General features: G+C 36.2%; 1 pseudogene; it reads right to left on the reverse strand.

Moving 5' to 3' along the window:
• Positions 1–842: 842 nt before the first annotated feature.
• On the reverse strand, positions 843–4,024 carry LOC148204405 (uncharacterized; annotated as a pseudogene).
• Between the last annotated feature and the right edge of the window lie 389 nt (positions 4,025–4,413).

Below are 4,413 nucleotides of genomic sequence, written 5' to 3' on the forward strand. Positions count from 1 at the left end.
CTGCTCTAATTTCTCATAACCCCCACGAGACAATATATGAGGGTGGACATTTTTCTTTGCAATCTCTTGTGCAACTCTCCTCTTAGCCTAGTGTATAGATAATTAATTATGTTAGCAATATGTTAACATAAATAGTTAAACTATAATATAAAATGAATTTACCTGAAAGACAGGATCTAATCGCTTCAACTTAAAGGCTTGCCATGTTTCCTCATCAAGAAATTGATACTTTTCACAAGGGCTTTTATCAGTTTTGGAACCATAAATATAATGACTTGTAAGCATAGTCTTGAAATTCTTCCATCTTTCCCCGACATATGAAGTCCATTTCGTCCTCAATAGATTAGTGTTTGGGACGTCATATATGACCTGTGCAATAAGAATGAATGACATGTTAAATATGAGTTATATATGTTAATGACACATTATGTCAAAGTTAAGATTTCATACCAGGATTCTGCCATATCTGGTTCTTCACATTCTCTGGAACATGATCCCAATCATCACAAAGAATGGATGCCTTGCTTTTACCGAGCAAGGCCACATAACTAATGAATTTCATGCTATTTTCTCCCAAGGGTTTACATGTCTACATATCAAAACGAATGGGAAGCCTATGATCAGCGTTGCGGGTGGCTACCAACTCTCTCAACCTTGTCCCAGACCTACCTTTTTTTCGGGTAGGCGTATGAATGTCATCCGCACCTTGTGAAGGTGGGAGGTCACCAGATGATGCGTCACTAGACATTTCCCTACATAAATCATTAAGTGTTAATAATAATTAATAGATACAATAACAAAGCAAAATATATAATACATCTAAAATTTCAGTTTATACATTGTCAAGTTGCAATGTTCTCCCACAACCCTTCGTGATGATCATCACGTATGGCATGGACGTCGTCTACTTCATTATCGACATTCAAGGTTGGCGTATTTGATGAGAAAGATGGAGTTTCACTAATATCAAGAACGACTTCATTATTGTCATCAGTATAATGCATTAGTCTACCTTGGAGCACCACTGATCATCTATTGTCTTAGGGATCAGTGACATAAAACACTTGTTTTGCCTGAGACGCCATGATAAATGGTTCTTCAGTATAACCTTCCTTTTCTAGGTCAACCAATGTAAAACCTAGATCATCGGTCCTCACGCCAGTATTACCATCAACCCACTTACATTTAAAAACAGGTACTCTACAACTTGTGTAATCTATCACCCAAATATCTTTAATTACACCAAAGTAGCACATGGATGCCATCACAGGATTTTTGTCCTTTGAACTCGAGAAATGCATTGACTCGGCCACAACCATTACTCCACTATTTTGAGTGGTGCTTTTTTCATCTTCTTTTTGTGTATGAAATGTGTAGTTATTTATATCATACCCACACCAACATATGACATCAAAGTTTGGCTCACTTGATAGCCAATTTAATGTATTAGAAGTTGTACGGTCAGCTTGAACTTGTTGTTTGAACCACTTTAAAAAGGTTCTATTGTGTTCATTAATGACCCACTTTTGAGGTATTCGTGGATTATTTCTCTTAAATATATCTTATGAGCACTTAAGTAGGGGATGACTTCTTCAGTGTTATTCAATATATACATATGTGCTCGTAGAATTTCAGCTCTATTCAGGGTGACAACTTTTGCACTTCTAGTACGCTTACTGACACCTCTTCCATGGTAACGAGACCTAGGTACCCCTATAGCTTCAACATCTGATAAGTAGTCTGTAAGAATTCGATAGCTTCCTCAACAATATATCTTTCAACGATTGATGCTTCAGGACGATATTGGTTCTTTACATAACCTTTTAATATCTTCATGTATCGCTCAATAGGGTACATCCATCGTAAGAATACTGGACCACAAATTCTAACTTCTCTTACTAGATGAATAATTAAGCGCACCATAATATCAAAGAATGATGGAGGAAATTACATCTCCAACTGACACAATATGACCACAACCTCATTTTCTAGTTGATCCAACTTCTCAATGTCAATAACTTTACTACATATTGCATTGAAAAAGAAGCACAATCTTGTGTGTATCTAACATTCTTAGGCAATATGCCCCAAATAGCCACTGGTAGTAGTTGTTGCATCAATACATGACAATCATGAGATTTTAACCCAAGTAATTTATGATCTTTCATGGATACAACTCGTTTAAAATTAGAACAGTAACCCAGTGGAACTTTCACACCTTGTAAAAATTCACAAAAACTTCTTTTTTCTTGTTTACACAATGTGTGACATGCTGGAGGCAAGTATGTCCGCTTACCATGTGATATTGGAGCTAATTGTTCTCTTATACCTATTTCAACCAGGTCCAAGCGAGCATTGAGTCCATCTTTCGTTTTCCCTTGAATATTGAGGAGCGTTCCGATAATACTATCACAAACATTTTTCTCTACATGCATAACATCTAAACAATGTCTGACATCAAGCACCCTCCAATATGGGAGATCAAAGAAAATTGACCTTTTCTTCCATATGTTGCTTGAAGTGCCTTTTTTTGTGTCTTTCCAAGAACAACCCCAATGTCCTTCACACGCTCATATACTTGTGATGCACTTAAAGCCATTGGAGCTAATTCATTTTCTTGACACCCATCAAATGCTTTCTTTTTTAATTTACGATATGGATGGTTTGTACTAAGAAACCTTCGATGTCCAAGGTATATTGTTTTCCTTCCATGATGTAATTGACGATGACATGTGCCTTCTTCACATATAGGGCATGCTTTATGACCCTTAGTGCTATAGCCACTTAAATTACCATCAGCTGGAAAGTCGTTGATAGTACAAAATACCATGGCATGCAACTTGAATGAATCACCAGTGTACCCATCAAACATATCAACACCTTCCTCCCATAACAGCCTTAAATCTTCAACTAATGGGGCTAAACAAACATCAATGTCATTTCCTGGTTGTCTTGGACCCGAGATCATCAAGGATAACATCACATATTTGTGTTTCATACACAACCATGGAGGTAAATTGTAAATCACTAACATCACAGGCCACGAGCTATGTTTACTGCTCAAGTTTCCATATGGATTCATTCCATCTGTAGCAAGTCCAAACCTAATGTTTCTTGAATCTTTACAGAAATTAGGGAACATGGAATCAAAATTCTTCCACTGCATTGCATCTGCTGGATGCCTCAAATTCCCATCTTTTATACGTCCATCTGCATGCCATCTCATGAGTTTTGCATCATTTGAGTTACTGAACAAGCGTTTAAATCATGGAACAAGAGGAAGATACCATAAGACTTTTGCACGAGGACCCTTACTATCACATTCAAACTCACCCTCTTTTTGTTTGTATCTTGATACCCCACATTGTGGACATTGATGTAACTTGGCAAACTCGCTCTTGTATAAAATACAATCATTTGGGCATGCATGAATTTTTTTATACTCCATACCCATGGGACACAATATCTTCTTCGCATCATAATTGCGTGTTGGCAATGTGTTACCTTCAGGAAGCATGTCACTCAACAACTCAAGCAACTCTGTGAAGCTTTTATCAGTCCACCCATTTCTTGCCTTCACATTGAACAATTTTAACACAGCTGACAATCAAGTATACTTAGTGCATTCTGGATATAAAGGTTTTTCTGCGCCACTGCACAAGCTGTCATACATATGAGCACGTTGGAAGGAATCATCTCTGACATCACATATCATGTCCTGTAACCGATCACCCATCTCTAAATCAACTTCTTCTACTTCTACTTGAGAGTCACTTACACTTGGCATGTCTATTAATTCACCATGCCATGTCCACTTTGTGTAGCTCTTTAGGAATCCATCACATAGAACATGCTCTCGAATAACTTCAGTTGGTAGTTTTCGCTCATTCAAACAATTAACACATGGACAATAGAATCTTCCGTTATTGTCTGGAACATTCATCTTTGCAAATTCAAGAAATTGTTCTACTCCACTCTCATATTCATTTGTTGTACGTATCAAATTTATCCAACTCCGATCCATTGTTATCTGTGAAAGCAATCGCCTTTATAATAGTCAAAAGTATGAAAAATCAACTACATCTAAAAAGAGAGTCACATTTGTTACAACTAGATTGTCAGCTACTGTCTTAATCCTTTGTAAACAAAGTACATAGTGTAAGAATATGTTGATAAAATTAAGATAACCACATGTTTGCAAAGGTGGATAAAATGATTAAGAAACAAGATAAATATCGAATGTCAACAAGTGTATCTTACTTATTATCAAAAGTAAATTTTATCAATCCAATTGGTAGATTTAATCTTCTTATAAAAAGTAGATCAAGTTTATAAGATAATATTACATAATTTAATAGTTTTTATGTAGTTTATTTTGCATAATAAAGCAGTTGAAAGTGTCTTTCTACAAAG

This window comes from Vigna umbellata, chromosome 1 (genome assembly GCF_029865625.1).
Source record: "Vigna umbellata cultivar VRB3 chromosome 1, Vumbellata_1.0, whole genome shotgun sequence".
NCBI classification, from domain to species: Eukaryota; Viridiplantae; Streptophyta; class Magnoliopsida; order Fabales; family Fabaceae; genus Vigna; species Vigna umbellata.